Source organism: Mobula hypostoma, chromosome 24 (assembly GCF_963921235.1).
Source record: "Mobula hypostoma chromosome 24, sMobHyp1.1, whole genome shotgun sequence".
In the NCBI taxonomy this organism is placed as follows: domain Eukaryota; kingdom Metazoa; phylum Chordata; class Chondrichthyes; order Myliobatiformes; family Myliobatidae; genus Mobula; species Mobula hypostoma.
In genome coordinates, this window is record NC_086120.1 from 33,228,249 (window position 1) to 33,256,100 (window position 27,852).

The 27,852-nt window shown below is 43.0% G+C and overlaps 1 long non-coding RNA gene across 2 annotated transcripts in view; it reads right to left on the minus strand.

Annotated features, from left to right (window-relative positions):
• Window positions 1-27,852, minus strand: part of LOC134337214 (uncharacterized) — a 173,138-nt gene that overhangs the window by 58,126 nt on the left and 87,160 nt on the right. For both annotated transcript variants that reach the window (XR_010015949.1, XR_010015948.1), the window contains one exon: window positions 23,865-24,033. This is a non-coding gene — a long non-coding RNA (uncharacterized LOC134337214). The remainder of the gene's footprint in view (window positions 1-23,864; window positions 24,034-27,852) is intronic.

Consider the following 27,852-nt stretch of genomic DNA (forward strand, 5'->3'; position numbering starts at 1 on the left):
TGAGACCCGTTCTCAGGGCCTCACGACCGGCCGCTATTCGATACGCCAAGGACGAGGCCTGGGAGACTAACGTGCCTTCAGGGTGCTGGATTTTTGTAGCTCTGGAGGCGGGCAGATTCAAGGGCAGTCCCGCTGCCTGATGTGTTGTGGGTGTTGCACGGGGTGACTGAGGAGAACCCAAGTGCAGGACACCGGCATGTCAACTGAGTTGGGGATGCTGGCGTAGACATGAACGTAGAACAGCAAACTGGAGGAATCTTGACAAGGAGATGGGATCTACAGGGACTATCTTGAAACTAGAGCAGAACTTGGAACTAAACTTAGAACTAACGGTTCTAAGCGGATGAGAGAATGAAGTATCACACAAGAATAGACCAACAAACTGGTGACCTGTGTAGTGACACCATTGTACTTATGTCACAGTCTCTGATGCAAACCAGGCGTACCGTAATTAAGTAAACTAGCAGCAATTGGCAATCTAATGGCTGAAATTAGGGCTTAACCAGGGAGAAAGGGGCATTAAAGGGGAACAACCAAACGGAACCATGACAGTGGGAGTACACAGAAGATCCAAAGCAGCAAGCTGGCTGCGTACACAGAAACCCCAGTTCTTTGGGCACAGAGCTCAGAAAAAGTGACATAATAGACTTTTAACACCGTAAATCGGTGAGTTGTTTTGTTATGTCTCTCCTCTCGCTGTGAAACAGGGACATCTCCTTTTCACTTATTAGGGAGAGAAAGAGCCTGTGATACGTCAAATTCCTGGGTGAATGAGTAGTCTTTCGGGTACTGCAAGTCTGTGTCTTTATTGATGTTTTGCTGCACCTTGAGTGCTCAGTGAAGGGTACAGATGCTTTTTAGCTGGTGGGGGGAGTGGGAGGGTCGTTGCTTTGCTGCTGCTTATGTGTAGAATGGGGGAATTGGGGGGCCTTGAGGTTCTAACATTTAACTGTCATTCATTCTTTGGGGCACTCCTCTGTTTTCATGGATCTTTGCGAAGAAAAAGAATTTCAGGATGTATATTGTATACATTTCTGTACATAATAAATTGTCCACGGAACATATATTTATGGTCTTCTGCTGCTGCATCTCATCGACTTCAAGGCTAAATGTGTTGTGCATTCAGTGATGTTCTTCTGCACACCCCTGTTGTAACGCATGATTATTCAAGTTACTGTCACCTTGAACCAGTCTGGCCATTCTCCTCTGACCTCTCTCATTAACAAGGTATTTTCAATCACTTTACTGCTGCTCACTGGACATTTTTTTTTGTTTTTCACACCACTTTCTGTTAAATCTAGAGGTGTGTGTGTGTGTGTGTGTGTGTGTGTGCGCGCGTGCGTGCGTGTGCGTGCGTGCGTGCGTGTGTGTGTGCGTGCGTGCGTGCGTGCGTGCGTGTGTGTGTGTGTGCGTGTATATATACATCCCAGGAGATACTCAAACCACCTGCCCTGGCACCAACAATCATTCCACAGTCCACGGCTGAATGACAATTATACTGGAACTTGAACTTGAACATCGGTCAGTGCTAGTCCTGAGACCTTTTACAGCAATACCCACAACCCTGAAAATAAATCATTATAAGAGTTGGGATGGATCAGTCAGAAATGAAATCAGGAAGCATTTCTTCACACAATTATTATTTAAGAACATGAATTCTCCTATTTAAATAAATGTGAATTTGAATTTGAATCTGAATTTATTTAAATCTTACATACGTCCCACAATGTAAGGGAATAAAAATCTTTGTGTTAATGACTCCGTTGCAACCTACAGACATGTGAATTTATAAGTTTAATGGCTTGTAGAAAGAAACTGTCCCATAGCCTGTTGGTCCTGGCTTTAATGCTACGGTGCCGTTTGCCAGATGGAAGCAGCTGAAACAGTTTATGGTTGAGATGACTGGTGGACCAACAAAAATGCCGTTCTCAATCTTGGTATCAGTTATTCTGACTTGAATTGTGAATTGAAATTACAAATATAGACAATTTTAAAAAAATGTTGCATGACAGGGAAATTTCGTGGTGATTGACATGTTTAGCTGCCAAAATTTCATAAGGTACACCCAATAGTATTCAAAAGTCTTAGTTGTGCAGTGTTGTCATTCAACCAAACACAGGTATACAGCTAAACAAAGCAGTATTCCTCCAGGACCAAGGTACAAAACACAGTGCAAACAGTCACACACACAACACATCATATATATAGTTCGGATAGTACTTACAGTCACAAAATAATATTAGCACAGGTTGGATAGGGACACCAATTACTACAGTAGAGATAGGTAAATGACTTTAAGGTCCTTGACCAGCTAAGGTCAAACCGAGTGTCAAAAAGGTTAGATGTGCTGAATGTGTATATAAGCAAAACATTAGCATGGACAGAGTTGGCCAAAAGGCCTGGTTGTTTACTGTACAACTCAATGACTCTGAAGGCCCATCCAGTATATTTGTACACCAAAATGCTGGATCAATGCGCACTCTCCTCCCTCTGCAGTCCATCGCTAACTATCCTGGAATGAACGGGTGAACAGGTCAAAACAAAATCAAAATTGAATTGAATTGAATTGACTTTATTACTTACATCCTTCATAAACATGAGGAGTAAAAGTCTTTATGTTACGTTTCTGTCTAAATGTGCAATGTACTGCTTATAGTAATTTATATTAAATAGTATGTACAACAGGACAGTCAATATAACATAGAAATACAACTACATCAGCATTAATTAATCAGTCTGATGGCCTGGTGGAAGAAGCTGTCCGAGAGCCTGTTGCTCCTGGCTTTTATGCTGCGGTACCGTTTCCCAGATGGAAGCAGCTGCAACAGTTTGTGGTTGAGGTGACTCGGGTCCCCAATGATCCTTCAGGCCCTTTTTATACACCTGTCTTTGTAAATGTCCTGAATAGTGGGAAGCTCACATCTACAGGCACGCTGGGCTGTCCGCACCACTCTCTGCAGAGTCCTGCGATTGAGGGAAGTACAGTTCCCATACCAGGGAGTGATGCAACCAGTCAGGATGCTCTCAATTGTGCCCCTGTAGAAAGTTCTTAGGATTTGGGGGCCCATACCAAACTTCCTCAACCGTCTGAGGTGAAAGAGGCTGTTGTGCTTCTTTCACCACACAGCCGGTATGTACAGACCAAGTGAGATCCTCGGTGATGTGTACGCTGTAATAAAGCTGTTCACCCTCTCAACCGCAGAGTTTAGGCCATCCCTGAAAAAGGTGGCATCTATCGGTAAGGACACTCACGATCCAAGGGATGCCCTCTTCTCATTACTACCGTCAGGAAGGAGGTACAGGACCCCAAAGACACACACTGAATATATTAGGTACAGCGTCTTCCCCTTCACCATCAGATTTATGAACGGTCAATGAACCCATGAACACTGCCTCACTATTTTGGCCTCTTTTTGCACGACTTATTAATTTTTTTATATTCCTAATTGTAACGTAGAATTTTTTTATGTATCGCACTATACTGCTGTGGCAAAACAAAGAACCTTATTGCATATGTCAGTGATAATAAACCTGATTCTGATTCTGAAGTGAATTCAGTTTAATCAGATCAAACAATTCGATGTAAGCCCCTACATGTTGGGTGCTAGAAAGTCAGAGCTGCCTCTGTGATTGCTTCAGCCAATACAGGTGCACATTCCTTTATCCGAAATTCTGAAATCCAAAAAGCTCCAAAAACAAAAGATTTTTTTCGCCAACAGTTGACGTCACTCAGGTGTGACGTGGCAGCACTAGCAGAGGCCGCCAGACGTCAGTTGTGGCTCAGCGCTCGTACTGGCTACACGTGCATTTGCTGTTCGCTGATATTTTGTGTTCACTGTTGACTTTGTGTTTAATTTCATTGTGAAGATGTCAAAAAGAGCTGCAGATACCCCTATGGGTAACAATGAGAAAAAGAGAAGGAAGCATCTATCATTATCAATAACGCAGAAAGTGGAGTTATAGCAAAAGCTTGATTGTGGTGTGTCTGCGCGGCGAACTACTGGAGAAAATAGGGTCGGAACTACCACTGTATATGATTTAAATAAACAGAAAGACAAGTTAATGAAGTTTTATAGTGACAGTGACAGTGACATTCTACATTTATTCCAATAAGTCATTTACCATGTGTTTGATTCGGTTCGTTTGAAGCTGTATATTTTTATGTTTTATTAAATGTTTTTGTTGGAAATAAATTATTTTCTTGTCATTATTCCCTAAACAATACAGTACAACAACTACTTACATTGCATTTACATTGTTTTAGGTATTATAAGTAACCTAGAGATGATTTAAAGTATACGCGAAGATGTGCATAGGTTTGGTGCGCCGCCGGGTCCTAAAGTCCACCGCACTGAGACAGGTTAAATAAGGGACTTGAGCATACGTGTTTTTTGGTATCGGGAGGGGGGGGGTCTGAAATCCGAAAAATTCTGAACCCCTAAAAGCAACTGGCCCCAAGGATTTCGGATAAGGGATTGTGGACCTGTAGCACCAAAACAAAAAACGGATAACAGAGGAGATCATTGGAAATTCTTCCAAACGTTCATATTTTTTTCATTATGTGCCATGTCACATGATGTGGGTGATCATGGTCTTTCCACAATCATGGTTGTTCTTGGAAAATCTTTCTGCGGAAGTAGTTTGCCATTGCCGCCTTCTTGGCAGTGTCTTTACGAGAGGGGTGAGCCCAACCATTTACTGAAAGAAAGTAAATTGGGGCAGCATGGTAGTGTAGAGTTTAGCGTAATGTTATTACAGCACCTGCAACTGGGATTCATTTCTGCTGCTTTCCATCCCTCCTGTGACTACAGTGTTTCCCCCTGGTTCTCCAGTTTTATCCCACGTTCCAAGGACATAGGGGCTAGTAGAGTAATTGGTGACATGGTATCGTTGAGTGTCAGGGGCTCATTGGGCCAGAAGGGCCAGTTATGGTGTTGTGAAATACATAAAAAATAAAAACAGGATTTTTTTTCTAGAATTATAGAAATATACCACCATTCAGTTCACTGTGTCCATGCTGACCCATTGTGACAAAGCCCCTTTCCCACTCTTAGCTATGGCTTTCTGGTTTACAGAACGTAAAGAGTCCATCCAAATATTTTTTAAAACTTGACGAGATTTTCTGCTCCTATACCCGTGTATTTAATACTTCAGTAATACTTGAGTAATTTTGACAACTCACTACAGGTTATATGTAAAAATACATGAATTGCATACATCATGACCCTACCATGTGATATGTACACACGCGGCTTAAGGTATCCGTTAGTCTTGCAAGACCATGGATCTATGCCTGGAAAGTCTTCACTCTCCAGGGCACAGGCCTGGGTGAGGTTGTACGGAAGACCAGCAGTTGCCCATGCTGCAAGTCTCCCCTCTCCACGACACCAATGTTTGTCCAAGGGAAGGGCATTAGGACCCATACAGCTTGGCACCAGTGTTGTCACAGAGCAATGTGTGGTTAAGTGCCTTGCACAAGGACACAACATGTTCCCTCGGCTGGGGCTCGAACTCACTACCTTCAGGTCACTAGTCCAATGCCTTAACCACTTGGCCAACCCAGCTTAAAGTAAAAACTAAGCTAGACTCACATTTCCAGCTCTGCCTTTTTTTCTTGCAATTAGTTTTATGTTTTGGAATGGCCATATTTTCCCTGAGACTGCGTGGGTTTTCTCGGAGTTCCCTAGTTTCCCCCACAGTCCAAGGCAAGTAGGTTGATAGGATAGTTGGCCACTATGTAAATTGACCCTGATCTGTAGTTGAGTGGCAAAATTTGAGGAGAATAAAAAATAGGATCAGTGTAGTCAAGTGCTCGATAATCTGTGTGGACACAATGGGCTGAAGCACCTGCTCCATTGCTGAATGCCTCTATAGCCCAGTAACTGCAGTTAAGATTTAAATTATTTCAGACTCCAAGCACATAATCAACAGCATTTGATATGTCTGGTGTGGTATTAAATAACTAACTTAGAGACCCAGATAAATGAGTTAAAATCACATCATGACATGTGTGAAATTTAAATTCTGTTAACTGAATAAATTCAGGGTTACTTTATTTTTAATGCTGGATCACTTGTGGTGACTATGTGAAACATACTGAATTGCTATAAAATCTCTTCTGGTTTCACACACGCCCATTAGGGAAGCCATTCCAGATTCAGGTTCATTTACTTAACACATGAACATTGGAACATACAGTGAAATGAGTCATTTGCGTTGACAACCAGCACAGCCTAAGGATGTGCTGGGCGCAACCCGCAAACGTCGCTTACATTCCAAAGCTCAAAGTTCAAAGTGAATTTGTTATCAAAGTACATGTATGTCACCAAATACAACTCTGAGATTCATTTCCTTGCAGGCATTCACAGTATAACAAAGAAATACAACAGAATCAATGAAAAACTTCATGCAAGCAAAGACCCACAAGCACCAATGTGTAAATGAAGACTAACACATAAAAAGTAATAAAATGAAATCATACATAAAAACTAATAACAATAATAATAATATAAGTAAGAAAATTGATAATGAGCTATAGAGACCTTGAAATTGAGTCCATAGGTTGTGTTCAGTGTTGTGAGTGAAGTTGTCTACACTGGTTCAGGATTCTGATGGTTGAAGGGTAATAGCTGTTCCTGAACTTTGTGGTATGGGACCTAAGGCTCCCATACCTCCTTCCCAATGGTAGCAGTAAGAAGAGAGCACGGCCTGGATGGTGGGGTCCTTGATGATACACGTTGCTTTTTTGTGGCAGCACTCTTTATAGATGTGCTCAACGGTGGGAGGACATTTCCAGCGTCAAAATAGCATGGTCAACATGTTCAGCGATCAACACAAGCAACAACAACAGCACAAAACAAAACAGCAACAGCAAAATAAGCCCCTTCCTCCCTCCCGCCCACTCACCCACTCACTTATATGTCCATGTCTTCAGCTCAAGGACAGGCCACCTCTGCGCCTCCATTCTCCGGTGTCCTGTCCTGTCTCACAGACATCAGGCCTTGACTTCTGGATCACCAACTACGACCTTCAGTGTTGACCTCAGGACTTGCCAATCACAGGAATTTGAAATTCGGGCATCAAACTTGGACCACACTTGGGATATCATGGGCCCCCATTCCTCCTGCTCACACATGCTTCTAGTTTCTCAGTAATTGTAACACTTCATTCTGCATTCTGTTATGGTTTTGCCTTACACTACCTCAATGCTCTAATGGGATGAAATAATCCATATGGTTGGATTGCAAAGCAAAGATTTTTAATGTATCTCTGCCGATATGACAATAATAAGCCAATATACAAGTCCAGAAAGAAGTAGGCTGGTAAAACCCATTTACATCTGAAAATCCAAGGGATGCGCTTGCTCCCACAGAAACTACTGAACATAATATCTACGGAAAACTCATTCCATGGCATTTAGTACTGCATTTATATATCAAATTGAACAATGAGGTATTTTCATAATCTATTCCATTAACTTAAATCAGAGTTTTCATTACAGCTTGCTCCAACTAGAAAAACCACAGTAATTAAAACTTATGTTCATTAAGGCAAAGGTGCATTGTCAAAATGGCTTAATTTCAATTCCGTAATTTACTTTGGACACTTGATGCAACAGGGATGTGGACAATACTGCCACAGCATTGGTTTCCTCTGTGCAGTGGAATCCCTAGAGTCAGAATCACCAATAGACAGTCTGCAGATGCACAGTGGAGATTATTCTGACTGGTTGTATCATGGCCTTGAATGGAAACAACAATGCCCAGGAAAGGAAAATGATGGTTACAGCACAGTCCATCACAGGCAAAGCTCTCCCCACCATTAAACACACTTACAAGGAGCACTGCCACAAGAAAGCAGCGTCCATCATCAAGGACTCCCAGCATTCAGGCCATGCTCCCATCTCACTTAGACCAGAAGAACATAAGACAAAGGAGCAGAAGTCAGCCATTCGGCCCATCGAGTCTGCTCCACCATTTTATCATGAGCTGATCCATTCTCCCATTTAGTCCCACTCCCCTGCCTTCTCACCATAACCTTTGATGCCCTGGCTACATAGATACCTATCAATCTCTGCCTTAAATACACCCAATGACTTGGCCTCCACTGCTGCCCGCGGCAACAAATTCCATAGATTCACCACCCTCTGACTAAAAAAATTTCTTCTCATTTCTGTTCTGAATGGGCGCCCTTCAAGCCTTAAGTCATGCCCTTTCGTACTAGACTCCCCCATCATGGGAAACTTTGCCACATCCACTCTCTCCATGCCTTTCGACGTTCGAAATCTTTCTATGAGGTCTCCCCTCATTCTTCTAAATTCCAAGAAATACAGTCCAAGAGCGGACAAACGTTCCTCATATGTTAACCCTCTCATTCCCGGAATCATTCTAGTGAATCTTCTCTGTACCCTCTCCAACGTCAGCACATCCTTTCTTAAATAAGGAGACCAAAACTGCCCACAGTACTCCAAGTGAGGTCTCACCAGCGCCTTATAGAGCCTCAACATCACATCCCTGCTCCTATACTCTATTCCTCTAGAAATGAATGCCAATATTGCATTCGCCTTCTTCACTACCAACTCAACCTGAAGGTTAACCTTAAGGGTATCCTGTACGAGGACTCCCAAGTCCCGTTGCATCTCAGAACTTTGAATTCTTTCCCCATTTAAATAATAGTCTGCCCATTTATTTCTTCTGCCAAAGTGCATAACCATACACTTTCCAACATTGTATTTCATTTGCCACTTCTTTGCCCATTCTTCCAATCTATCCAAGTCTCTCTGCAGACTCTCCGTTTCCTCAGCACTACCAGCCCCTCCACCTATCTTTGTATTGTCAACAAACTTAGCCACAAAGCCATCTATTCCATAATCCAAATCACTTATGTACAATGTGAAAAGAAGCAGCCCCAACACGGACCCCTGTGGAACACCACTGGTAACCGGCAGCCAACCAGAATAGGATCCCTTTATTCCCACTCTCTGTTTCCTGCCAATCAGCCAACGCTCTATCCACATATGTAACTTTCCGTAATTCCATGGGCTCTTACCTTGTTAAGTAGCCTCATGTGTGGCACCTTGTCAAAGGCCTTCTGAAAATCCAAATATACAACATCCACTGCATCTCCCTTGTCTAGCTTACTGGCAATTTCCTCAAAAAATTGTAATAGGTTTGTCAGGCAGGATTTTCCTTTAAGGAATCCATGCTGAGTTCTGCCTATCTTGTCATATGCCTCCAGGTACTCTGTAACCTCATCCTTGACAATCGACTCCAACAACTTCCCAACCACTGATGTCAAGCTAGCAGGTCTATAATTTCCTTTTTGCTTCCTTGCCCCCTTCTTAAATAGCGGAGTGACATTTGCAATCTTCCAGTCCTCCGGAACCATGCCAAACTCTATCGACTTTTGAAAGATCATCGCTAATGCCTCCACAATCTCCACAGCTACTTCCTTCAGAACACGGGGGTGCATTCCATCTGGTCCGGGAGATTTATCTACCTTTAGCCTATTCAGCTTCCTGAGTACTTTCTCTGTCGTAATTGTGACTGCGCACACTTCTCTTCCTTGCCACCCTTGAGTGTCCGGTATACTGCTGATGTCTTCCTCAGTGAAGACTGATGCAAAATATTCATTCAGTTCCTCCGCCAACTCCTTATCTCCCATTACAATTTCTCCAGCATCATTTTCTATCGGTCCTATATCTACTCTCACCTGTCTTTTATTCTTTATATACTTGAAAAAGCTTTTAGTATCCTCTTTGATATTATTTGCTAGCTTCCTTTCATAGTTAATCTTTTCCCTCTTAATGACCTTCTTAGTTTCCTTTTGTAAGGTTTTAAAAACTTCCCAATCCTCTATCTTCCCACCAATTTTTGCTTCCTTGTATGCCCTCTCCTTTGCTTTAACTTTGGCTTTGACTTCTCTTGTCAACCACGGTTGCATCCTTTTTCCACTGGAAAATTTCTTATTTTTTGGAATATACCTGTCTTGCACCTTCCTCACTTCTCGCATAAACTCCAGCCACTGCTGCTCTGCCGTCTTTCCTGCCAGTGTCCCTTTCCAGTCAACTTTGGCCAGTTCCTCTCTCATGCCACTGTAATTTGCTTTACTCCACTGAAATACCGACACATCAGATTTCGGCTTCTCTTTTTCTAATTTTACAGTGAACTCAATCATGTTATGATCACTGCCTCCTAAGGGTTCCTTCACCTTAATCTCTCTAATCACCTCCAGTTCATTACACAATACCCAATCCAGTACAGCAGATCCCCTAGTGGGCTCAACAACAAGTTGTTCTAAAAAGCCATCTCGCTCTCTTGAGATCCAGTGCCGACCTGATTTTCCCAATCCACTCGCATGTTAAAATCCCCCACAATTATCATAACACTGCCCTTCTGACAAGCCTTTTCTATTTCCTGTTGTTTAGTTGTAGTCCACATCACTGCAGTTGTTTGGAGACCTATAAATAACCGCCATCAGGGTCCTTTTATCCCTGCGATTTCTTAGCTCAACCCATAAAGATTCTGCACCTTCCGATCCTATATCACCTCTTTCTAATGATTTAACATCATTTCTTACCAATAAAACCACACCTCCCCCTCTGCCTACCTTCCTATCCTTCTGATACACCGTGTATCCTTGGACGTTCAGCTCCCAGAGACATGCATCCTTTAGCCTTGTCTCAGTGATGGCCACGATAACATACCTGCCAATCTGTAGCAGTACGACAAGATCATCCACCTTATTCCTTATGCTGCGTGCATTTAAGTATAACGCCTTAAGACCAGTATTTGGTACTTTTCACTTTGATTTCACTGCAACTTTATTGCACTGCAACTCATCCCAATGGCTACAAATTTGCCCCATCACCTGCCTGTCTTTCCTGACATCTTTATTGCTCACTGTCTTAGATTTATTTCTGTTTTCCCCTTCCTCCGCTCTGTCATTCCGGTTCCCATCCCCCTGCCAAATTAGTTTAAACCCTCCCTAACAGCTCTATTAAACTTTCCCGCCAGGATATTGGTCCCCTTCGGGTTCAGGTGTAACCTGTCCTTTTTGAACAGGTCATACTTCCCCCAGAAGAGATCCCAATTATCCAAGGATCTGAAGCCCTGCCCCCTGCACCAGTCTCTCAGCCACGCATTCATCTGCCTGATCCGACTATTCTTGCCCTCGCTAGCACGTGGCACAGGTAGCAATCCCGAGATTACTACCCTGGAGGTCCTGCTTCTCAGCTTCCTTCCTAACTCCCAGAAATCTCCCTTCAGGACCTCCTCCTTTGTATTATGTCATTGGTACCAACATGTACCAAGACAACTGGCTGCTCACCCTCCCCCTTCAGAATATTCTGGACCCGATTCGAGACATCCCGTACCCTGGCACCTGGGAGGCAACGCACCATGCGGGTATCTCTATCAGGCTCACAGAATATCCTGTCCGTTCCCCTGACTATGGAATCCCCTACGACTACCACATTTCTTTTCTCCCTCCTTCTCTCCTGCACAACCAGCGCCAGGCTCAGTGCCAGAGACCCGGTCACCGTGGGTGTCCCCAGTCAGGTCATCCCCCTCAACAGCATCCAGAACAAGATACTTGTTGTTGAGGGGGACAGCCACAGGGGTGCTCTCCACTATCCGGGCATTTCCCTTCCCTCTCTTGACAGTGACCCAGTTTTCTGACCCCTGTAGCCTAGGGATGACTATCTCCCTGTAGCTCCTGTCTATCACCTCTTCACTTTCCCTGATAAGCAGTAGGTCATCAAGCTGCAGCTCCAGATCCCTAAGACGGTCTGTGAGGAGATGCAACTGAGTGCACCTGGCGCAGATGTGGCCATCAGGGAGGCTGGAGGTCTCCCAGGATTCCCACATCTGACACCCTGAACGAAGCACTAACCCTGCAGACATGCTGCCTAATTCTACAGGAATGAAACAGGAAAAATAAGTCTACTCACCCACTTACCTCACCAAACAAACTAACTTTTAAACCGTTAGCTCGTACCGTCAGCTGTGAGAGCCCTGCTGTTCCTGTCTGTCCGGGCTGATTCGTGAAACAGGGTGGGGGGGGAGAAAAAAAGAGTTGGTGCTTTGCTCTCACCACTTCAGGAGATACAGAAGCCTTAGGTCCCACACTAGCAGCTTCAGGAACAGTTTTTACACTGGCTCCTGAATTAGCATGGATGACTTCAATCACTTGAACTCTGAACTGATTTCACAACTTACAGACTCATTTTCAATGACTCTATCAATTCATGTTCTCAGTCTTATTTTTTAAATTTTAATTTGCACAGTTTGTCTTCTTCTGCACATTGGTTGTTTGTCAGTCTTTGTCAGTATAGTTTTTAATAAATTCTATTTCTATTTTCTATTTTCCTGTAATTGCCTGCAAGAAAATGAATCTCAAGGTATTATATGGTGGCAGATGCATACTTCGACTTTGATAATTTGACACCACAGCCAAGAAATCCCACCAGCACCTTTACTTCTCTAGGAGGCTGAGGTAATTTGGCATCTCCACTTTTGACCTATACCTGACTGACTCCATGAGTGCATTAAGTCTCACTTGCTGCCTGAAATGGCCCAGGAAGCCAAAGACATTTGAAGATGTGCGATAACGCTACATTTGGTCATACAATACCATGACAGACCTGGCAGACCACCCACCACAGGGATACATTTACCTTAACTCTACTTTATTTCCTATTGACTCCATCCTTTCTCATCTATGACTGCGTTCCTGTACATGGTTCTAACTCCATAATCAAGTTCGCAGACCACTCCACGGTGGTTGGCCTGATCAGAGGGGATGACGAGACGGCCTACAGGGATGAGGTCCAGCACCTGGCCACGTGGTGAGCCGACAACAACCTGGCCCTTAACACCCAGAAGACCAAGGAGGTCATTGTGGATTTCAGGCATGCCAGGAGTCACACTCACGTCCCCATCTACATCAATGGAACTGTAGTGGAGCGTGTATCAAGCTTCAAATACCTTGGTGTCCACACTTCCGAGGATCTCACCTGGTCCCTGAACTCCTCCATCCTGATCAAAAAGCCACAACAGTGCCTTTATTTCCTGCGGAGCATCAAGAAAGCTCACCTCTGTCCCAGGATACTGACGGACTTTTACCACTGTACCATCGATAGCATACTCACCAACTGCATCTCCGTGTGGTATGGCAACTTTCCCGTATTGGACCGCAAAGCACTCCAGCATGTGGTGAAAACCGTCCAGCGGATTATCGGCACCCAATTGCCCACCATTGAGAACATCTGCCATAAACGCTGCCTAGGCAGGGCAAAAAGCATTATCAAGGTCGCATCTCGCCCTAACCATGGACTTTTTACTCTCCTTCCATCCGGTAAGCGCCATAGGAGCCTCCACTCCTGCACCAGCAGGCACAGGAAGAGCTTCTTCCCTGAGGCTGTGACCCTGCTGAACCTCACATCACAGCGATAAGCAGTATTGCATCTGTATTTTACTGTCTCAGTACTTTTATATTTGTGTGCTGTAGCACTTACTTTTTATTTGCAGTTATTTTGTAAATAACACTATTCTTTGCATTTCTGGTTAGATGCTAACTGCACTTCAGGCTTTGTATCTGTACTCGGCACAATGACAATAAAGTTGAATCTAGTCTAATCTAATCTAATCCTTCCTTCAGTTAGTCCTGACGAAGGGTCTCGGCCTGAAACGTCGACTGCGCCTCTTCCTATAGATGCTGCCTGGCCTGCTGCGTTCACCAGCAACTTTGATGTGTGTTGCTTTAATCTAATCTAATCTAGATTCTAGCACCAACCTGCACATAAAGAACAATTTACCACAGTCTGTAACCAACCAACCCATACCTCTTTGCTATTTGGCAGGAGCATACCTTCACATCTTTACTACCCGCACCCCCCCCCCACCCCGCCGCCCAATCTGCTTTCTGCAGAGATCACTCTTTCCACAATTCCTTTGTCCATTCACCCTTTCCCACCAATCTTTATCCCTCCCTCACCTCCATTCAGGCCCCAAACAGTCCTTTCAGGTGAGGTAATCATTCACCTGCGAATCTGCTGGGGTCACCTACTGCTCCCGATGTGGCCTCCTCTACATTGTTGAGATCCGCCCTAAATTGGGGGACTGCTTCTTCGAGCATCTCTGCACCATCCACCACAAGCAAGACTTCCCATTGGCCAAACATTTTAATTCCAATTCCCATTCCCATTCAGACATGTCGGTTGATGGATTCCACTTGTGCCAAGATGAAGCCATCCTTGGGGTAGAGGAGCAACACCTTATATTCGTCTGGGTACCCTCCATGAATATCGATTTCTCCTTCTGATAAAAAAATTCCACTCTCCTCTCCCCCAACTTCTCTTTTCCCTACTCTGATCTTTTACTTCTTCGTACTTTCTCACCTGCAGATTTCTTCCACCAGGGTCCCCTCCTCCTTCCTCTTCTCCTATGGCCTGCTCTCAGATTCTTTCTTCTCCAGCCATTGACCTTTCCCATTCACCTGGCTTTCATAAGAACATAAGAAATAGGAGCAGGAGTAGGCCATCCACCCCATTGAGCCTGCTCCACCATTCAGTAAGATCGTGGCTGATCAGTCCATAAACTCAGCTCCATCTACCTGCCTTTTCCCCATAACCTTAATTCCCTTACTATGTAAAAGCCTGTGTAACTGTTTCTTAAACACATTTAGTGAAGAAGCCTCAACTGCTTCCCTGGGCAGAGAATTCCACAGATTCACCACTCTCCTGGGAAAAACAGTTACTTCTCACCTCCATCCTAAATCTTCTCCCCTGAATCTTGAGACAATGTCCCCTAGTTCTAGTCTCACCTACCAATGGAAACAACTTTCCTACTTCTATCTTACCTATCCCTTTCAAAATTTTGTATGTTTCTATAAGATCCCCTTTCATTCTTCTGAACCCCAGAGAGTATAGTCCCAGGCAACTCAATCGCTCCTCATAGGTTAACCCCTTCATCCCTGGAATCAACCTGGTGAACCTCCTCTGCACTGCCTCCAAAGCCAGTATATCCTTCCTCAAGTATGGAGACCAGAACTGCACACAGTACACCACCTATCACCTTCCAGCTAGATTCTTTACCCTCCTCCTACCTTTTTATTCTGGCATCTTTCCCCTTCCTTCCCACTCCTGATGAAGGGTCTCGTCCTGAAACTATGACTGCTTATTCTTTTCGATAAATGTTGCCTGACCTACTGAGTCCCTCCAGCATTTTGTGTTAGCTGCTTTGGCAGGAGCATCTGAGGGAAATTGTGTGATCAGGATTGAACTGTGGTTTCTGGAACTGTGAGGCTGTTGCTCTACCAGCCGTACAACTCAGCCATTCAATCAAGGAACAAAGGAACCCAGTAAATAAATAAAATAAAGGCTGTATCCATTTTCACTTGTCATTTAATTATAGTTTATTATTTTCTCAGTGTTCCTTTTACCTCATGGCCAATAGCACTATTAAGTTTTCTCCAAAACAAAATTGTTCTGGGGAGAAAAGTAAGTGGAGAAGCTGGAGTAAAAATGTAGATATGAAAAGTTAATTTTGACAAAAACAACCAAGAATATGGCTAAAATTTGGAAAGAAAATTTAATATTAAGGCAGGACAAGAATTTTGACTGATGTAACACTGTTTATTTCAGAAGTATGTGATTGAAAATGAATGAGTTTGGTGTGAATTCCTCATCAGAAGCGCATTAACGTGTGTCGTTCCTTAGTATTGCTATGATATGAATGATCATTTTTTGACACCTGTCATGCACAAGGATCCTACCAAGCCCTATAATCTTGGCCTATCATCCTCTACAGATCTCTCCTCCAATGATCCCAACCCATGGCACTAACCTCTACCCCCCAACTTATTGTTTGTTTCCAGTCAAATCTGCTCCTTGCCGATCCCCTCCTCAACCTCACCCCTATCCTTTTACTCTTCTTCTCCTCAGAAAGTCGTGCAAGAATTGATGCCCTTCAATTTTACTCCGGAATTAAGAGGCCAAATTCTACGCCCCAGGATCGGTTTCCCGAAAAGGAATAATAAGTCAGGATGCTCAGCTGCTGAGTTTCAGAAACAAGACTAAATTCACATTTATTTTACTTGCAAGAGTAAACAACACAACAACAGAATCTCTGTCATGTGCATCTCCAGCACTGCATTACAAATTCATGAGTGTTTTATCGTGGAATTTTTGCAAGCAGCTACCAATTCACATTTGGCTCTTTAGAGACGCTGCAGTGTCAGTAAGCAATCCAGTCAGGGATCAAATTTAAGTCAGGGATTGGTTAAGTCACCATCATAAAGAGTGTTTGCCCTCCCTAATCTCATTGAAAGAAAGATGCTCATTATACCAGATATTTTTAACGGTTTAACGCCAGAATTAAAATAGTGCACATTGGATACATATGCAAACCTTCTCAAATTAGCAATTCCACTCGGAAATATGTTATTTTTCTTCTCTTTTGGTAATCTGCAAGGGTTTTTTTTAATGCTTGGCTGCATGTCCTTCAGTGTGGAAATATTGACAGGAGTGACAGCTCTTGCTCCTGTCTTGTATAGCACGATACACCTTATAACTATGCAAGAGGCGGAGGAGACAACCAGGTAATTGATGTCAAGCACAACCACCTACATGGCATACAAAGTCACTTCTTAGAAGCTGTCTATGTATTTCTGGTGTGCTGTGTCACATAAACTGCGGCACTGTCTTTCAGATGAGATGTTAAAACAAAGACCCCTCAGCAGGGGAAAGATACTATTACAAAGAATGGGGGAGTTGGGGGTGTTCATAGTGTCCTGACCAATCCCTCAATAAGTATTTCTGAAAGAGACAGTAACTATCACAATGCTGCTTGTGGGAGTTTTCTGTGCATGGCTTAGATTCAGTGCACCCTGTTTTACAATGGGGTCACATATGTTTCAAAACACTTTGCCACTTCCTGTAAGTGACTTGAATGAAGCCATAAGAATACTGGATATTTTTCTGTAACAAGAATTTGCTTCTATTGCTTTGTTTTAGCCTTTATGACGGATGAAGCCCAAAGCTCTCTTCTGACCCCCTGTGTTGAACCAACCACATTTAAAACTGTTCAGTAACAAACCACATTTGTAGCACACACTTCATAGCAATTTTTTAATATTAATATATTTTTACTTTCAAAAGCTGCATTTTGAAAGCTACACGATCTGGCCTCTTTATTAGGTACACCCGTACACCTGCCCATTAACGCAAATATCTGATCAGCCAATCACGTGGCAGCAACTCAATGAACAAACCATGCAGACACGGTCAAGAGGTTCAGTTGTTGTTCAAACCAAATGTCAGAATGGGGAAGAAATGTGACCTCAGTGACTTACACCGCGAATGATTATGTTTTTTTTTCTCTTTCTCTGTGTGCATTGTGGGTTGGTCTTTATTGCGTTTTTTTAAATTGGATTCTTTCAGGTTTCTTGCTTTGAGGCTACCCGTAAGCAGACAAATCTCAAGGTTGGGTAATTTACACATTCTTTGATAATAAAAGTTCTTTGAATCTTGAATGATTGTTGGTGCCAGACAGAGTGGTTTGAGTATCTCAGAAACTGCTGATCTTCTGGGATTTTCACACATGACAATCTCCATAGTTTAAAGAGAATAATGGGAGAAACAGAAAAATATCCAGTGAGCTGCAGTTCTGTGGGCAAAAATGCCTTATTAATGAGAGATGTCAGATGAGAATAGCCAGACTGGTTCAAGCTGACAGGAAGGTGGCAGTAACTCAAATAACCAAGTTCTATAACAGTGGAAAGCAGAACAGCATCTCTGAATGCATATCATGTTGAACCTTGAAGTGGATGGGCTACTGCAGCAGAAGACCATGAACATACACTCAGTGGCCACTCTATTAGGTATGTTATGTACAAGTGGAGTGGCCACTAAGTGTCTTCCCGTTCAAGTTCTTATTCTTCTCGTCACCTAAATTTTCACTCTGCTTAATGAGAATATACCAGCCCAACTTAGGGAAGTGTGTGTAAATGCTTTCACATCCTTTTCATCTTCCCCTGAAGTCTAACAAGCTTTCAGACAGCATTCTACTGTATCACAAATATCCATGGCGGTTCAGGAACCTGATGTTTGCAGCGTAATAACTGTTAATGAATCTAGTGGTGTGCGACTGAAGGCTACTGTACCTTCTGCCTGATGGGCAGCAAGAAGAGAGCATGGACTGGAGTCAAGTCCATTTGGTCTATTTCATTCCCCTAAGCATTTGTCAATGTTCTGAATGTGCACTAATCTTGCTCATAATCATGCCAGAATCAGAATCAGTTTTATTATCACCGGCATGTGTTGTGAAATTTGTTAGCTTAGCAGCAGCATTTCAATGCAATACATAATATAAAAGAAGAAGAAAAAATAATAATAATAAAGTACATCAATTACAGTACAGGCATCCCCCGCTTTTCAAACGTTTGCTTTACAAAACCTTGCTGTTACGAAAGACTTACATTAGTTATCTGTTTTCGCTAACAGAAGGTGTTTTCACTGTTACGAAAAAAGGCAGCGCGCGCCCTGAGCAGCCAAGCTCCTCCCCCGGAAATGCATTCTAGCCGGCATTGCTTAAACACGTGCCTGTGAGCAGCCGTTAGGAAGATGAGTTCTAAGGTATCTGAAAAGCCTAAAAGAGCTCATAAGGGTGTTACACTTAGCGTAAAACTAGACATAATTAAGCGTTTCGATCGTGGGGAACAAAGTAAGGACAAAGTGAATTTGGCTTGTGGAAGTTGACGAAGATGATGTTGAAGAGGTTTTGGCATCCCATGACCAAGAACTGATAAATGAAGAGCTGATGCAATTGGAAGAGGAAAGGATAACAATCGAAACCGAATGCAGTAGCGAACGGACCGAAAGTGAAGTCGCCAAGGAACTAAACGTGAAGCAACTGCGTGAGATTTTCGCTGCAATGATTGCAGAAAAGTACGACTTTAATTTTGAAAGGGTACGTAGGATTAGGGCGTATTTGCAAGATGGTTTGAAAGCTTACAAAGAACTGAATGATAGAAAAATGCGCGAGGCTAAGCAGTCGAGCATACTGTCGTTTTTCAAGCCTTCCACATCAGCCGCAGCAGACGACGAACCTTGATCTTCGACATCGAGGCAGGCGGACATGGAAGAAGATGACCCGCCTGCCCTGATGGAAACAGACAACGATGAGATGACACCCCAGGGTCCCACCACCCCAACCTTCGGGCCGCAGACCGATACATTGCTGTGGAGAATGCAGCGGTAGCCGGGGCGCAGCCAATACATCGTTAAGAAAAAAGCTGAAATAAACAAGCTAATTAATTAGGTGACGCCCGACACCTAAATGTCAGCCCAGATCAGAGGCAATCTGGGATGACATTTATGCGCCGGGCAGCACCTAATTAATTAGCTTGTTTATTTTGGCCTTTTTCTTAAAGATGTGTGGGTGCGTCCCGGCTACCACTGCACCACTGCACGCTTCGCGGCAATGTATCGGTCGGCGGCCTGGAGGTTGGGGACCACTGCACCACCCCAACCTCCGACGACTCAGCCTAACACACCATCATCAGTGTGCTCGGCGCTGTCTTCCCGATTCCAGTAAGTGATACTACACTGTACATACATTATTTCTACTTTATATAGGCTGTGTATTTTTACGTGTTATTTGGTAGATTTGGCAGCTTCATAGTTTAAAGGTTACTGGAGAGAGTGTTTCTGCCGAGAGCACTTGCGTGAGATTTTCACTATGGAGAACAGTGCGGCAATGATTGTCGAAAAGTATTTCTACTTTATATAGGCTGTGTATTTATCATGTCATTCCTGCTTTTACTATATGTTACTGTTATTTTAGGTTTTATGTGTTATTTGGCATGATTTGGTAGGTTATTTTTTAGGTCTGCGAACGCTCACAAATTTTTCCCGTATAAATAAATGGTAATTGTTTCTTCACTTTACAACATTTCCGCTTATGAACCGTTTCATAGGAATGCTCTACCTTCAGACGGCGGAGGAAACCTGTATACATATATTAAATAGATTAAAAATTGTGCAAAAACCAGAAATATTATATATTTTAAAAAGTGAGGTAGTGCTCATGGATTCAATGTCCATTTAGGAATCGGGTGGCAGAGGGGAAGAAGCTGTTCCTAAATCAGTGAGCGTGTGCCTTCAGGTTTCTGTACCTCCTACCTGATGGTAACACTGAATGCTTGAGATCCCTTAATAATGGACGCTGTCTTTCTGAGACACCGTGCCTTGAAGATGTCCTGGGTACTTTGCAGGCTAGTACCGAAGATGGAGCCGACTAAATTTACAACCATCTGCAGCTTCTTTCACCCGCGCCCCCCCCCCGCCATACCACATACTAGACAGTGATGCAGCCCATAGGAATGCTCTCCATGGTGCATCTATAGAAAAATAGGCTTTTCCCCTCTTTTTTCTGTTTCCTTATATACCAAATGATCTTCAGAAAAGTAAGCTCAGTCTTCAACGAGGCCTGACATTTCAACAGTGGCAGCATTGTTAACTTGTACTGGGAACATAAGAACATACGTAATAGGAGCAGGAGTAGGCCATCCGGCCCATTGAACCTGCCCTGTCATTCAATAAGATCATGGCTCATCTGTGCGTAAACTCAGCTCCATCTACCTGCCTTTTCCCCATAACCCTTAATTCCCCTTACTATGTAAAAATCTATCTAACTGTTTCTTAAATATATTTAGTGAGGAAGCCTCAACTGCTTCCCTGGGCAGAGAATTCCACAGATTCACCACTCTCTGGGAAAAACAGTTTCTCCTCGTCTCCATCCTAAATCTTCTCCCCTGAACCTTGAGACAATGCCCCCTAGTTCTAGTCTCACCTACAATGGAAACAACTTTCCTAATTCTATCTTATCTATCCCTTTCAAAATTTTGTATGTTTCTATAAGATCCCCTCTCAGTCTTCTGAACTCCAGTGAGTATAGTCCCAGGCGACTCAAACTCTTCTCATAGGTTATCCCCTTCATCCCTGGAATCAACCTGGTGAACCTCCTCTGCACGCCTCCAAAGCCAGTATATCCTTCCTCAAGTATGGAGACCAGAACTGCGCACAGTACTCCAGGTGCGGCCTCACCAGTACCCTGTATAGTTGCAGCATGACCTCCCTGCTCTTGAATTCAATCCCTCCAGCAATGAAGGCCAAAATTCCATTTGCTGCCTTAGTAACCTGTTGCACCTGCAAGCCAACCTTTTGCGATTCATGAACAAGCACTCCCAAGTCCCTCTGCACAACAGCACGCTGCAATCTTTCACCGTTTAAGTAATAATCTTCTCTTCGTCACAGCCAGACTTGTCTGTGCTTGTGAGTCTGCAGCTCAGAAGGTGGCCATTTACCCTCCTAACCTGCTTCCCCATTTAGTACTAAAAACTAGGCTCCAGTTGGAGAACTAAGGGAGTGCTACAATGTCAAAGAGACAACTCATTGGACAAGAGGGTTAAGCTGAACTCTGCCCTCTATTGTAAGGTCCCATAGCACCAACCGAAGAGTAGGAACATTTTACCTTGATTCTTGGGCAATATTTTATCTTTAAAATATAACTACATAAAATAGGAAATAGTTATGATCTCTGATCAAGGGCAACCATTATAACAGTGACAACACTTAGAAAAAAACTTAATTTAATGAAAAGTTAAAGTGAGAAGAAAGGAAAGTGGAATGCATAATGGGAATGTAACTATTTAAACACAGAGCATACAGCTGTCAGTACCTCCAATTGAACTCTGTCTTCTTGTGTGTTTCCCCTTTGCTGTCAGTCTGCAGTTTTGTATTGCCATGTGCTCCTATCCCCGCTCCTGCTCTACTCCAACCCCTGTATTACTGAGTACTCCGTCTCTCATCTATTTCTCATTATTACCTGTATTGCTGCCACCTGAGTCTCATTGTGCTCCACCTATCATCTGCCTCTCTGTTTATTGCTCAGTGTATTTCAGTCCTGTGTTTGCACCTGTTTTTTTTTGCCAGATTGTGCCAGTGAATTTTCCTGAGCCTTCCCAGCATGATAAATATCAACTCTGCCTGGTTCCTGATTCTGGTTCTTGGATTTCTCTGGATGCTTTGATCCCCGCCTGAACTTTGACACTGACTTTGTTTGTACTTTGGAACTTATTACTCAATATCACTGTGTGCACAGTACTGGGTCTGTGATTGGATCCCTGCTCCAGCGCCCTGACAGGAACATAAAACATCACAGCACAGTGCAGGCTCTTTGACCCACAATGTTGTGCTGACCTTTTAACCTACTCTAAGATGGATCTAACCCTTCCCTTTCTTTCTTGGGTGGACAGTGTCTCAGACAAACTTTCCCACCTTTGCTTCTTGGCCTGTGATACTCTATGATCAAAGATGTTACCCCTTAGACATTAACAAAAAGCAAAATATTTGCTATTTCCCAGAAGTGAAGGGTAGGGGTACTGGAGGTTGCTGGTGAATCGTGGCGGCTTTCCAAATTTTCTCAAATAACTTTGACAGAAGATCATCCAAACCTCTGAAGAAATAGCCAAGACAACAGAAGACTGAGGATCCAGGTAGAAGTTCTATGCCAAGAATACTTGGATACCAATAATAATAAATACTTTAAGTACTTGGTTATTCTGTCTTTAAAGATACTTCTCAGATTTTCTTTGCTTTCTTGAGCAAAACTCCTCAGCCATTCAGGAAGAGGTTCCCAGGCTGTGAAAACACCCTCAAGGATAGACATATACATCTGGAACATAGAACAGTACTGCAAAGGAACAGACCTTTCAGCCCACATTGTTAATTAGCTGAACTAATTTAGGCTAATAACTCCTAATCACTTCTGCCTGCATTTGGTTCCTCCATTCCCTCCATGTTCTGCATATTCGTGTACCTATCTGAGGAGCTTCTTATATGCCTCTGTTGTATCTGCATCCACCATCACATCTGTCAGCATATACGAGGCACCCGCCACTCTCTACTTTAAAAAAAAACTTGGCCCTCACATCCCCATTGAACTTTCCCCTCAAACCTTAAATGCACACTCTCTAGTATTAGATATTCCAATCCTGACAAAAAGATGCTCTATCTAGGCCTCCCATAATTGTATAAACATATCAGGTCTCTCCACAGCCTCTGTTACTCCAGAGAAAACAGAAATAGTTTCTCCACCTTCTCCTTATAGCACACGTATTGGAACCCTGGTACCATCCTGCACCCTCTCCATAGCCTCCACATCCTTCCTATGATAGGACAACCAGAATTAAATGCAGTACTCCATCTTTGTAAGAGTCTTCAATGAAAATGAAGAACTAGTCCTCTGCAACTGCAATCAAGTGTCTGCTCTCATAAATTCATTCCCAACATACAGTATCTTCCACTTCAAAGTTACAGTTCCCTGTTCGGATTCAGATTCAGATTTATTTATCACAAGTGCATGGGTACATGCTTCTCAAAATCTAACACTACTTCCCCATAGTGAGAGGTGGAGATGGGTAAGGCCGGCCGACAGGGCTTTGGTGAAGCTGGATAGGCCAATTCCCTGTACAGTGGACTACAGAAACATTGACGAACTCCAACCATACCATCAACTTCGGACGATGGGGATGGGAGGTCATCACCAGCCTATGTTCCACTGGGAGCTAAGGGCCCAACAACCAACACCATGAAAATGCTTTGTTTGCATTGCCAATCAACACAACTGAGGATATTGGTGCAGCCTGCACGTGTCACCATGCAATCCAGTGCCAACATAGCATGCCCACAGTGCCCAGCAAAACAGCAGAGACTGCAACAAAACAGTGCACGAGATAACAAAACAACAACAGCCAGTCAAGCCTCTTTCCTCCTTCCCACCCACCCATGCCCACAGACAGACCTCCAACTCCAGAACAAGACTCCAATCTCCAGTATCCAGCCCCCAGCCTTTGTCATCGGGCTTTACTTCCAGACTTCCAATCGACCTTCGCGCTTCGATCTTTGGTATTGAACGCCCTGAACGGCCAATGACTGGACCCCAAATTCCAGGCTTGAACTCAGGGCACGCCCTGTAACGTAAAAGCAGAAAGTCTGTGTGCTGCAAGTCTGAAATGAATGGAAAGTATTAGAAAAACTCAACTGCTCAGTCAGCATCTATGGAACGAGGAACAGAGTAACATCTTAGGTCAATGGCCTTTCAGCAGATCATAGCACAGATCAGCGACACAAAAAGTTAACCCTGCTTCATTTGCCTCAGATGCTGCCTGACCTAATGGATGGCTCCAGCATTTTCGCTTTTGATTTTAATTTTATCTGTTAATTTCGTTGAATGGTTTTTAAGTATTACGAAAATAATTAACCAATCTTCTGTTCAAAGTGAAATCCAGACTCTGATTCAACAGGCTGTCATTGTGTTGACAATTACACTGCAGCAATATAAATCCATTTTCTTATGATTTTAGCCTTTTTTGGAGATTTCTCTTTTTTTATTTAGTGGATGTGCAATTAATCTTCCACTGTTCCCAATATGATTATATAATCCATGCACAACACAGGGGGAATCATGCAATTCATTACTGTAGCTTTAGCTCAAATAAATTATATTTCACAAAAACAGATTTTATTTTTTTGTATTCTAGCATCTCCTTTCTGAGATTGAGGACTGTGGATAATGGTATTTAAGGGAGGATGCCAGGGCCTGACTACCTTCTGATTCTAATTCTAACTAATCCCAGTCCACCTTCCAACAGACAAAGTTCTTGTTCATAAATGAGCTCAGACCTGTGCAGAACACACATACTGAGCTGTGCCAGGCTCTCCGTGTAGCTACGGGCAAGTAGCAATTGATATGCCTCTTTCACGTGGCAGAATAGCCTGGAAACTTCACTGAGAATCAATGTGGCAAGCCAAAGAACAAGGTATGACTGAAATCTTCATTAAATTATGGATTTTAGGTGACATCCAAAAGTAGGTCAGAGATTTAGATGTTTTTTAGTTTAAGGGAGGGTCCTCTGTGTAAAAGCACTGGCTCCTGTAATTTCTCTGGCCCAATTCCCTGACATTGCTTGTTTTATGACCCCTGCACCGCCAGCTGCTGGCTCTCTGACACAATTCCCTGATGCATCTTGTTCTCTGACCCACTAAGCTGCCCCCCCCACCCCCAGACTGATCCCTGCCGCTCTCCAACCTAAAGCCTCAACTCCCTACCGTCGATCCAGTTCAGCTTGGCTTCTCGGCATGCAACCATCAACAGCAATTTTTCGACTTCTGATACCCGGACAACTCTTACAAGAAAAGTAAGTAGGCTTTTGCTGCTACAGAAACTTCAGCAAGACTGCATTAGCTTGTAGCCAAAGGACAATACTGTCAAATCTGGAAAACTGAAATAAAATATAAAATACTGGGAATGCAGTTCAGGGTGCAGTTGTACAGAGAGGAACAGACATCTTTCAGTTCATTGAAGGATCACTTACCCAGAATGTTAACTGTATTTCTCTCCTCATAGTTGTTGCCCAACCAGTGGTTCTTTTTGTTTCAGATTTCTGGCAACTGCAGGTCCTACTCAATATTTTCACTCATGATATACCATTGTAGTCCTAAACACATGAGATTCTGCAGAAGCTGGAAATCCAAAGCAGCACACAAAATGCTGCAGGAACTCAGCAAGTCAGGCAGCATTTATGGCAGAGAATAAACAGTCAGTGTTTCGGGCCAAGACTCTGATGTTCCTCCAGAATTTTGTGTGATACTCAAAGTACAAAGATCAGAATAAATTTAATATCAGAGTACATATATGTCACTATATTTGTGGCCCGAAGTATCGATTGTTTATTCTTGGCCATAAATGCTTCCTGACCTGCTGAGTTCCTCCAGCATGTTGTGAATTGCTCTGGATTTCCAACATCTTGAAGCAGTAATCGTAGTCTGAGTCAAGCTTTATCTTTTGTTAAATTAAATCAAGGTAATCGGACTCCATGAGCATAGGGTGACCTTCTTCAGATTTATCCTCTATTCCTTGTCTGTGGAGAAGTAGTTAAAGAGCTGGCATCCTCTTCATCCTCATAATAAGCAGCCATCTGCCTGGGTATGTGACTTTCCTTTTTCTACTGACAGCTTGGCTCAGTTCGAAGCTGTGAAATTGAGGTTGTGACTTCAAGTCCTGCTAGAGAGCCTTAATATATCGTCAGGCTGGCACTTTGGTGCATCATTGAAAGAGAGATAGGAAGGATTGTACTTGTATAGCAGAGCGGAAGAAGCATTCTATTTTGTATGTGCTAAAAGTGCAATTAACGTGATGTCTCAACTCCACTGTGGAAATTGTGTTCTGTTGAAGTATCAGTTACTCTTTATAAATATTAACCATCGATGCAAAGAGATGTCAAAATTCCTTTACACAGAAGTGAAAATTGCAACTAGTGGTAATCCAAACCTACTTGTTTCTGCTGTTTCCTGTTAGCATATCTCTGAGGACAGGATCATGCCCAATCTACTGGCCATTTGCATTTTGATGCCTCACTGCTTATGACATCTGAAGTCAATGGAACAGCACAGCACGGTAGCATGGAGGTTAGCACATCGCTTTACAGTACAGGTAATCCAGGTTCAATTCCCGGCACTGGCTGTAAGGAGTTTGTATGTTCTCCCCGTGACCACGTGGGTTTCCTCCAGGTGCTCTGGTTTCCTCCCACAATCCAACAACGTACCAGTTGGTAGGTTAATTGGCCATTGTAAATTGTCCCATGATTAGGTCAGGACTAAATCGGAGGATTGTTGGGTGGTGTGGCTCAAAGGACCAGAAGGGCCTACTCCATGCCGTACCTCAATAAATAAATAAATCATATTTCAGAAGTGGAATTCCAAGGAAAATACACATTAGGCACATTCAAGAGAGGATGAGTTTTGTTCCTATAATCTTTCAACACATGTCAAAATTCATTCAAGGCGATAGAGTGCATTTGAAACGTGGCAAGTAACACAGCAGCCAATTTGACAACAACAAACTCCCAAAACCATAATGTGATAATGAAAAACCTTATTTGGGAATGTCAGTTGAGGAGTCAAAATATTGGCGAAAATAGCATGGTGTTTTAAAGTACCCATCATATATTTTGTTAAACATTCATTTCAGTATAATATGCCAGTACTGTGCTGGGCTTCAGCCTAGGATGTTGTGCTCTTGCTTCTGGGAGCAGGATTTAAACCTGGAACCTAGCTTGTGACTCGATTTATAATGCACCGTCAGGAAATTGACCGGTTCTGATGCTGCTCATCCATGAGTAATTTTGGCTAATATTTTGCTTTTCCATTAGTGCGGCTTGACCTTCTAGGCATATCTTACAGCTCAGCATTTTGCAGTTCTTACATTCCTTTGTGTTTCTTCACACTAATTGCCCTTATTTCACAGATTTTAATTTTCTCGATTCCCGTTTTCTCTCCCTCCATTAATCTGTTGATAACTTATCCCTACAGCAACCCTGACCTCACCCTATAGATATACAGTGGATTCTGGTTCCTTGGGACACATTGGGACCAGTACATTTTAGCCCAATTAAGCAGCTGCACCAATTAACCAAAGTTTCATGGAAATAGTTAAAAAGGTATAACAACACAAATTGAGTAATAAATTACATATTTAAATGAAATGTACAACAAATTTGAACCCAACAAATACTACAGCAGTACTATAAAACTATGTATTAGTTCTCAATACTTATCAATGGAGGAATTCATCTGCATCATGTTTTTTTGACTAAATGAACAAAATCTGTGCAGACAGCTAGTGTAGATGGCAGACTGCCTTCAAACAGTGCTTTTGATGATTGCATCCTTCAGATGTTCATTTTAATTGCATCCTCCAGATGTTCATTTTAATTCAAGATGATTGTATT